General features: G+C 36.1%; 1 protein-coding gene across 1 annotated transcript in view; it reads right to left on the bottom strand.

Moving 5' to 3' along the window:
* LOC136833425 (uncharacterized) overlaps positions 1 to 7499 on the bottom strand; it is a 122444-nt gene extending 114945 nt beyond the window's left edge. Inside the window, 1 exon segment of the mRNA XM_067095569.1 lies at positions 7365 to 7499. The gene's annotated coding sequence lies outside the window, so the exon portion shown is untranslated.
* Between the last annotated feature and the right edge of the window lie 2501 nt (positions 7500 to 10000).

Below are 10000 nucleotides of genomic sequence, written 5' to 3'. Positions count from 1 at the left end.
TCATTCACATTCAGTAACTACAGTTTATTTTTGAGCGATGAGTTTCGTCAATTACAAGAACTTTTGCCTAGCATGATATTACTTTTCTACTCCACAACTTTTGCAGAGCTCACCCTGCCTTTGTTGCTTCAACACATCGTATGTTCCTTCTCTGCTCTCATTCTACAATCCTCCATTATTCCTTTATAAGTTAAATTCTTCCATTCCTTCCCATATTAATGTTAATATATATCACTCCATCTTCCTGGTTACTAATTATACTGTCAACCTTACTCTTAGTAACATTCTCCCTCACTTCTCTACGAATCTCTTTCAAATTTCTTCACGAATCTCCACAGCGTCATCTTCTCCCACTTCTCACCACTGAGTTATCTCCAGTATCAGCCATTCCAAATTACTATCATAACAATTTCTTATCATCTAATAAACGTACTACGCTTGTGCTCTATTACCATTTTTCCAGAACACTGGTTTTCTGATTCTTTGATTCTTCTAAGTTCTTATATCCCACATTTAAAGCTTAGTGTTTTCTCTCTCTCTCTCTTTCTCTTCTTCCTCTCTCTCTTCTCTCTCTCTCTCTCCAAACGTCTGAAGTGCACACGCTCTTCTTTGTCTAAAACCACACTGATGCTTTTGTAGCTGGCCTCCTTCGAATTATTCTTTTCATCATTATTATCAACATCATTATCATCATTCCAATAGCAACAGTAGTAAACACTGAAATCATAACGACAATTTCATCGACTATAATATTGTAACTAAGATATGGCCAAAGGAAGAACGCATCATGGTTAAGAACAAAAAAAAACTGATATTCCAAGAAAACTGAGAGCAACGATTTAATTGCACGTTGTGTATAAAAATCGTGGAACGTCTTCAAAACACATTTGTTTCCAGAAATGATGTAGGAATTGTACGTGCCGGCCTGAAAGATGCTGTAAAACAAGCAAGGTCCTCTGCTTTCACTCTTGAATATTAAGTGTACCTCGCCCTTGAATTGGCATTTCTTTACCATAAGCAGAATTACAGACTCTATCCTACAAAAACAGAAGGTAATGGCACACTATCGCGGTATTTCCATTCCCCGTATAATAATAATAATAATAATAATAATAATAATAATAATAATAATAATAATAATAATAATAAATATAACTGATCTTCTGTCTATTCTACTTACTTGAGACTTTTGTTTCCCAGCTGGAAGGCAAATATTGGATCAACAGAAAGAGAGAACAGGATCGGCCTTGGCATTTCTGTAAGTCACCTCATGGCGTTATTCAGTACTCTGAATAAGTGTGGTTAATTCTCGATTATATATCCATGAGAGAGAGAGAGAGAGAGAGAGAGCTTAATATGTCCAGTAACACCACATAGAGGGACAGTGTTCATATTTCACAAGCAGTGTACCCTGCATTATCACTGAGATCGCTGGAGAGAGAGAGAGAGAGAGAGAGAGAGAGAGAGAGAGAGAGAGAGAGAGAGAGAGAGAGAGAGAGAGGAGAGAGAGAGAGAGAGCATGTTCATGAATTTACCCAAACCGCCACTTACCTTGCACTATATCGTGGGCGTAACCATCTCCGTAGGAAGATGGACGATATTTGAATATCTGGGTTGGACGCTAGCATGAGAACATTCACCCAATCGCTTAAACGTCTCGATTAGAGACCAGTCATGAGTAATATCATAAATTTAAAGGTTCCCATCGCTCTACAAAGGTGTTAATTGTTAAGACCTGTACAACGTCAACCCGCTCGCAAATGTGCTTAAATTCATATAATTCATCTCATTTTTAGCTCATGGGTGGAGTTTATCTAGTTCATGAGGAAGCGAAAGGGGTAATAAGAGTAAAACTGCTACAGAAGGAGAGAGAGAGAGAGAGAGAGAGAGAGAGAGAGAGAGAGAGAGAGAGAGAGAGAGAGAGAGAGAGAGAGACAATATCACATGCCAAGCCTTCCCGAAGCGAAAATATTCCACCCTTTCCTTGGATTTGACTTATCTAACCTTCGCTTGGGATTGTCTGAATGACGAAACGAAAATGACAGGGCACAAACTGTGAAATCAAAAATGAAAAATTCATATTTCACTGGATACTTTCACTGTCAGCAGATATTTAGAGACCTGTATGCTATCAAAATTCTATATCCTCAAAGAAATCCCCAGGAAAACTGAATAAAAATGAATGTAATAATTGTAAAACGCAAATGAAAGAGTACAGATGAATATGCATTAATAATTGTAAAACGCAAATGAAAAAATAACTAAAAGCGATAAACGGTAAAATGCATGCGAGTTAATAGCTGTTTAACTGACGCTAAGGAGTCGCCGAAACAAACAATGAAACTAAAGCAGGAAATGAGGAAATCGCTCATACCACCATTACCAAGCGAAGGTTCTGTTGATCACGGATCTCTTTACCTTCGTCTTCTTCTTCTTTCTTATTTTTTGTTTAGCCGGTAATAAGCGAGGAAATCCTATGAGCACAAACGACCTGTAAAAGGCTTCACAACAGAAGATCGCTCGCGCTCAGGGACCCCCGAGCGAGCACACTTGACACCGAGCCCGCAGTGAAGGGAAAGGAATGATGCTGAGAATGATATAGAGACGACTGCAAGTAACAAAATAGAATTTATGGCTGACCGGCTTACCTGAAGAGATCAAAGGTCATCGCAAGGAGAGAGAGAGAGAGAGAGAGAGAAAAAAAAAACAGCACCGGGAGAAGCAAATGCTAAATACAAACTTAGACTATTCCACGAAGCACAAGATACGGTTAATTCGGTCTTCTTAACCTTGACACCGTGCCACCAACATGGTAAGAAGTTGCGCCTAAATGATTAAAACAAAGCGAAGAATATAATCCCACGATGAAGAATGCCAATTTCAAAAAGAGGCCTGAATAAATTGTAAAAAAATTTTTCATCAAAGGTCCAGCCACCATCAAGGTAAGACGTTGCGCCTAAACAATAAAAAAAAATAATGCCACGATGAAAAATGTCGATTTTAAAAATAGACCTGGCTAAATTATCTTATGAAAAAAAAAATTCATCAAACTACAGTTATCTCGAGTCATCATAACCTTGGTACCCAGCCACAAACAAGGCGAGGCTTTGAGCCTCAGTGACTGAAGCAAAAAATGCCCCAAGAGGAGACATGTCTTTTGTGAGCAAGATATCCTTGAACCCATGCTACACAATTGAAGGCCCGCTACCTGCTTAGGATACACAAGTCACATACTTCAAGAAAAATAACGGTTCAAAGACGTCCTTAAAACCTCAGGGTGGGTAACTTTCCCCTTTTTTTCCAGCGTGTCCGTTGTTTTTACAGTCGGCATTGCAAAAATAACGTTCATTACACTGCATACCTGCTATTACAGGCAATTTCCCTGAATAAATTCTGTCGAACCAAACTTCGTTTTGACCGCAAAAACTAAAACTACACTTAGAATAAAATACATCTCATTTCATCAATGTCAAAAGAATGGAATCTAAATATACTTTTTATGACTTTTTATGATGAAATGCCTCATTCAATTTCCATGAGGCGTAAATGTACTCATGCCCAATCATCATTAATTAGGACAATACTGGCAGCCGTAATTACACCCTATTGTTCATGAAGATTAAAATCATTCCCAAACAAAACTGAAAATCAACAAGAGGATTCTTTATGGTGTTTTACAACTGTAGGAGTGCGTCCACTCTACAATTAACATACGCGTCATAAACATTTATTAACTTCACTAACATGTCAGTATATACAGGTTGGTGAAGAAAAGTCAATAATTACAAGTGGAGAATGAAATTGCGCTAAAGTACTGGATAATTGTTGAGCACAGGTTAGAACCACCAGTGAGTCATTAACTTCTATTCAGCCCTATTGTGCATGTGAGTGTGTTTTTAGTTATCGACGTGTGAGTGGCACGTTTTACGGTAGCGCCGACGCATCTTATTGAGATTCCCTATCATTTGGCTTTCTCGTTACCAATTCCTAGAGCACGTTATGAAATTAATACTCATTTCATTTATATTGAATTTACTCAAGAGTCAAGATTGTCTAAGCGTTCTGTTACAGTCAGTTACAGACGGTTGAGCAGGCTCTCCTAACATCAGATTACAATATTAGCCGTTAATTGCATGCTACTTTCAACAGTTTTTTAAATTCTCTACAAAATGTTTCAAACAGACTCGTCTTTTCTTTAATACTAGTGGCTTTGCACTGGTTAATGGCTGAATCAATGGAGAGATGATTTTGGCTGAAGTTGAATGCTCGTATCACCAAGCAGACTGGTTAGCAGAATGTGGAATCATGGGAATCAGAAATCATAACAAAGGTACCAAAGAAAGTTGAAAGATGAAATATTTCTGTCAAGATATATTGAACAACGGTGTATGGAATTTAAAAATCCCCTTCCTATGGCCTTTCTGAAAAAATAAGAAATATTTGACATATTAATTTTGAACAGTCTATTTGGAGCACGAAATTTGCCAAACTATAACTCCTTCGAGTTTAAGGTGGGACTTGGGCTCTTACAGGAACGGAACGACCTCCGAGACGATTCTCATCATGGGAGGTTCTTCAGCATCAAATCCGGGCTTAGAGTAGTCTTGCCTTGCTTCAGTGCAACAGTTTCTATCTGGAGCAGTTGAACAAAAATAAAATATGATAACTAAAGTAGAAAGAAAAAGAATTAAAGACTGACAGATTCATAATCAGTTGAAGAAAAATAAAAAATGATAACGAATAGAAAAAGAAATCAAGACTGAGAGACTGATACATCTGGCATCACAACTGTTATATAATTTCCATCTCAAGAGAAAGCTGTGGTCTTCATGGCAATTGAAGTTTTGATGAATAGTCCCATACATCACATATAGGACTTCACTCCCCATACCTGAGCTCAACACTTTTGTTTGAAAATATCTTACTTCGATTTTTTCTATTCCCAATTCAACTCAACCAATTCGCTTTAATATTCATTTTGCAGATATTTATGTGAAAAATTACAGTCTATCGACCGTTTGTGAAACAACCTGGAACAATATTCTCTCGCAGCCATTCAGCCAGTGACAAGCGTAACTGTAGCAATTCTTTTCGTCTCATAAACTAACTGATTTATCGAATGGCCTGTATGAAGTCACAAAGGTTTCTGACACAGGTATGAAGCAAGACTGGATATAAACTTACATAGTATGATGAATGAATCGTGAAATTCAGGCTGTACAGCAAGCACCGGGGTACTTTCGTTCATTCACCGCCTATGACAGTGAAAAGATGGCAGTTTTGGGGGGATGGACAGCAAGATGAAGAGATCCAGAAAATAAAAGAGAAACTTGGAGAAAACCTCACAGCAGCACTGAGAACGAATATCTAAAGACGTTGGACAGCAAGATGGAAGTAAGGAGGTGAGAACAGAGGTAAAGTAAAGGGCTAAAAAGGTGGGTGCAGCATAGGGGTCGTGATGACGTTACAAACACCCTCAAGTGTTGGCTACAGTGCACCGCATGAACATAACTTGGATATCAAAGTGAACACATAGCTGTACAGCATAAAACCTGCTATTGTCTAGTCGCGTAAGGAATGTAACAATTTTAAGATAAACCCATATCAAACAATAGGTTTAAGATGTATTTGCTTATTAATAACTAAGAATAGGAAACAAATGCAGGTTCTGCCGTAAGTAAAAAGTCCCAGAAGACAGAAATATGCCTGGAAGGAAAATGTTTTGAAGGGAGGCACCGTCCCTCACTTCCCAGATGAAAGGGGAAACTTCACGAAGACACCTGGTGTCCGCTGTGGTTTGCCGGCGCGTTATTTCCTGCTTATTGCCACCTTAGGTCTCCATTTCCGCTATCGTATGAAAATACCACTCACATAAAAGTTGAAAAACGGGTAGTAATTACATGGAGTTGAAACTGAAAGAAACTGTTTTAAAACACGATAGCGTTCCTGGTCTGAGATAAATTTAAAACATTAAATAAATAATTGTAATTCTTGCACTCTAACCAGAGTATCATAACCAAGCAAGAACTTCAAATTTCCTTACCTCCTATCTCTCCAAGCATATAAACATTGTCGATTCATAGATAGAGATATGGGAACTTAAGAAAAAATAAAAGGACTGATAAAGCACGCTCACATTTCAGCCGAAGATGTAATGCAGTCTTTAGACGAAGATGTAATACGATAATTGAATACTATAATCTCAAGAGTAAATTCTGGATTACTATGCTAACCACTAAAATAATCAAGGTAAAAACTAGGACTTTAGCAAAGCTATAGTCCATTTCTAACATCAAATCAGTGTAAAACTTGAAGCAGTGAAACATTTTTGCAAAAATTTCAAATATATCACTAAGAAAATTATGCTTAAAGAATAACCGCGAAAGTGTAAGAGCTGTATAGTATATTGTGCAAGTATTCAAGAACCTCGAATCATCTGCAACCATCAATTGATGATAACAGTTGCAGCAGACAAGATGTTTAGTCACATTTAAATTTAAAAAAAAATGGATAAAAAGGGTCTCCATCATAGGGGGATCTAAAATATTTAACGATATTTTAAAAAGAATTAAACAAAAAATATTTCCCCATATTCCATCTCTTATCTACGTTTATTTCTATACATACTCTAGTTGTCACACGAACTTATAGATATAAGTAATGCACAACCGACTGCAAGTATAGACACATTTATGTGTAATGAAATATTAAAGTCATATTCTGGTACATCACCTGTTACGCTACACACACACACACACACACACAAATACACACACAACATATATATATATATATATATATATATATATATATATATATATATATATATATATATATATATATATATATATATATATGTATACACATGCACATTTCCCAAACTAATGTGTTTCTTATATACTTTATAAGATTAACATTGAGAATGTGCACAAGTGTGTGTGTGTATTATATATATATATATATATATATATATATATATATATATATATATATATATATATATATATATATATATACATATATATATATATATATATATATATATATATATATATACATATATATATATATATATATATATATATATATATATATGTGTGTGTGTGTGTGTGTGTATGTACAATATATATACATATATATATATATACATACAATATATGTATATATATATATATATATATATATATATATATATATATATATATATATAATATATATATATATATATATATAATATATATATATAGATATATATACATATATAGTGAACTTGTGTACTCCTCAATGTCAATCTTATAAAGTATATATGAAGCACAGTAGTTTTGGAGTATGCGAACATGTATGAAACAAAAAAAAATCCTTACCTTCACAAATATGAAGATCTCATTACAAGCGCAGATAGCCTTAATCCAGTTTGTTGGACGAATTTGGTAAGTATTCTTTACAAGCACAAGAACACAAGTAACAATAACAGCCTTCGAAATATATAAGAAAAATATTAATGTCTACGAAAAGCGTATTTCGCGCGACTAACAATTTCCAGCGCACGATCCCCACAGCCAGTTCCAACGTGCGAGCGTACAACCGCGACCTCCTTCCACCGCATCCACACACTCACTGACCAACTTCCCCTGTTGAAAGCTGACAGACGGAACCCGGCAGGGCCAAGTCGTGGCCGAAAGAGAGGCCCCCAGCGCCAGTGCTGCTAAGTGCTATGCCTCGCTACCTCGTTCGGAATTTACCGCGAACTCTTGTGGAAATGAATTATTAGCTTCCGTACAGGATACTGATAGCTGCAGTCATTCATTCATGTTCCCATAAAGAAGTTTAAAGAAAAGCGATTAATATGCGAGCACTTTTCAAAATACCAATTACTGTGAAATACTCGGATACAGCTATGGTCATAAAATTCCCGTCCCAAGAAAAATAATCAACACTCATCAAAGCTGAATCTTGGTTTCGGAGGCTATTGTCAACAAAAATTAAATTTCTAAAATTTAATATCATACATTATGAAATTATTCCTTAATGTCCTCATTTTTACCACCTTCAAGCACAGCGTAATAAAATATTTTAGCAAGAAAATATTCAAGTTATTTTTTCTGATAGCACCGGAGCAATAAAATGGTTTCATACCGTGCATGTGGACCGTGACAGGAGGTAAACATTTTCCTTTGAGATAGTACCGAGTTTTGTTTGAATGAAGTCAGTGAACCAGAACACGAGAAGAGAAATTCTGCCGAGGCTGTAGTCAAAGTTTTCCACTTTTTTTCCTTGTGAAGATACAGTACAACGGCTATAAGCATAATCTAAAGCAGTCGGCTTTTTACCCGGGTTTTAAAATTGCATGTTGTTATATATTTTTTAAATTAAAGGCTAAAAGACTTTTCTATGGTTTGAGTGAACGGTGAGGATTAAAAGATTATATTCAGTTCAGTTAAAACAACATCTCTCAGTGCAGCATACCTTCGCCAAGCTTAGTAAGATAGGAAAAGCAAATATTGACCAAGCATGAAGTCAAACCATGGTTACTTGTCTTTCAGCCATCTTATCTATTTCCGGAATGACCATAACTACATGGAAGCTCCTGCCACACCCCCACCCATATATACGGTGTATGTATATATATATATATATATATATATATATATATATATATATATATATATATATATATATATATATATATATATATATATATATATATATATATATATATAAATATATAAATGCATACACATATATATACATACACACACACACACACACACATATATATATATATATATATATATATATATATATATATATATATATATATATAATATAATATAGATAGATAGATAGATAGATGGAGCAGATATATAATCAGACGTCTACTGAGGTAAAGTTGGTTACAGTTACAACGTAACGGAAAAGGATATCATGTTTTTGCCCGGCCTGACGTTTATAGCCACAAAAATCTTTTCTTTTTAATGCTGAGGGAACTGTGTCATGACAGCAAATTGTAAGATGGATATAATTAATCTTGGAAAATATTTGCTATGAAGAGAGAGAGAGAGAGAGAGAGAATCTGATAATATTCTGCACAGATTCATATGGTCATTGCTTTACTGAAACTTTCATAATGGAGATAAAACCAGACACAATTTTAAGAATTCATCTTACGGTATATAGGATATGATGTAATAATACAGATATCGCCTGAAACAGCCTCCATGCTACCCGATTCAGTCATGATTATGATTACGGAGTGTTCTTTCTAAGGCGTCAAGGCAGTCTACCAGAGTAAAAAAAGAACACGGAACTGAGGGCAAGAAGAGAATTGCACAAGCAGCTACAGTTCCGAGATGAGAGCTTACTAAATATGCTAGTTGAGTAATTGCTGTTGCTGTAATTTACGTCGGCTATATGCCAGCGCAGAGCCTTGCCCAGCATCGGCCAGTAAGTGGAATGGAATGGAATATAGAATTTTGGCCAAAGGCCAAGCACTAGGACCTATGAAATCATTCAGAGCTGAAAGGAAAATTAAGAGTAAAAAGTTTTTAAAGGTGTAGCAGGTGGAAAAGCTCGCAGTTGCACTATGAAACAATTGTTAGGAGAGGGTGGAAAGCAAGATGGAACAAAGAGAATACGAACGGAGGTACAGTAAAAGGAATGAAAGGGCTGCAGCTCAGCTGATGGGGTGCCATAAGAACCTGGTAATGACTACAGTGTCTACAGTGCACCGCATGAGGTGCACTGACGGCACTACCCCCTACGGGGATCGGCCAGGAAGTGATGAGGATAATGTTAAGAGAATAAGAATCCTGGTGTTGACCTCTCAGGAGTTCACCTTTTGACTAAGAAATCAAGTCATCGCCTCCAACGGAATGCTATATGAAATGAACTTTCTAAATCTGGGCGTACGAACAGAAAAAAGAGGAAAAAGAAAGACTTGTGGCAGGAAAGATCATGAACGTTGACATGCACGCCGCTGAGACGGGCAAACGTGACGACA

Source organism: Macrobrachium rosenbergii, chromosome 51 (assembly GCF_040412425.1).
Source record: "Macrobrachium rosenbergii isolate ZJJX-2024 chromosome 51, ASM4041242v1, whole genome shotgun sequence".
Classification (NCBI taxonomy): Eukaryota; Metazoa; Arthropoda; class Malacostraca; order Decapoda; family Palaemonidae; genus Macrobrachium; species Macrobrachium rosenbergii.
This window is presented reverse-complemented; position numbering and strand designations above follow the sequence as displayed.